Genomic DNA, 1,022 nt, shown 5'->3' with positions numbered 1-1,022 from the left:
TTGAAAATTAAATTTATTAGGATATTTTTAATAAATTATTATTTATTAATGTAAAAGATAATATTAAATTTATTAGGATACTTTTAATAAATTATCATGAATTAATCTTATATTCATAAAATATAAATTATTTCAATAAAATTACATAAATAGATAGTTTGTTAATTAATTTATTTGGATTAATTTCATTTCTTTTTTTTATATCAAATTAGTTTATATATTTTATTATTGTGATTGTTAGCGCTTGAATATTTTGTAACCATAATTTATTCAAATTTTAATGAAAAAGAGACTAACAAACATCAACATTATTGAAGAAGATTAATTAAATTGTATCCTTTATGATGAAGCGTGGGAGGTAATGCGGGTTAATTCAATAAAAATTAGAGAGATGTTCGATGTTTGGTGTGATCAACAAGGAGTTGGTATGGATAGAAGAAGATGGATAAATTTTTATTTTGTTATTGGTGAAAATTTATGGACAATTATTTTTATATAAAATTATTAGTTGAAAATTTTTAGATAATTTGATATATTTGACTAAAGTACTATCTAATGGTTCTCAAGTAACAACTTTACATGAAAAAATAAAATCAATGTGAAGAGGATTGAGAAGAAATCTTAAGCCATTGGAGGAGAATAGGAAAAATGTAAACTTAATGATGGAGGACTTGGGAAGGTTAGGGAAAGGGATCTTCAGTTAAGGGCACCCTCTTTTCTTGGATCATATAAATAAGTTTGGTGGTTATGCTCTTATTTTATTTCAGAAAAATAAAGTTTTGTTGTAAGTGGGTATGTTCTTGATGATCACGACAGCTTGAAGATTATTGTTTGTGAACTAATTTGAGTAATTTCTATAGAAAATAAATTGTTGACGGTAATTAGTGGCATTGAAGTGGTGGTATAATTGATTCTTGAAAAAGATTTAGGTCCATTTGAAAAATGAAAATATTTGGTAATAAAAAAAATTAACTAAAAATAGTTTTAATTTTTTTTATTTAGTATTTATTAATTGTTACAAC

The sequence above is a fragment of the Arachis ipaensis genome, chromosome B05 (assembly GCF_000816755.2).
Source record: "Arachis ipaensis cultivar K30076 chromosome B05, Araip1.1, whole genome shotgun sequence".
Taxonomy (NCBI): Eukaryota; Viridiplantae; Streptophyta; class Magnoliopsida; order Fabales; family Fabaceae; genus Arachis; species Arachis ipaensis.
This window is presented reverse-complemented; position numbering follows the sequence as displayed.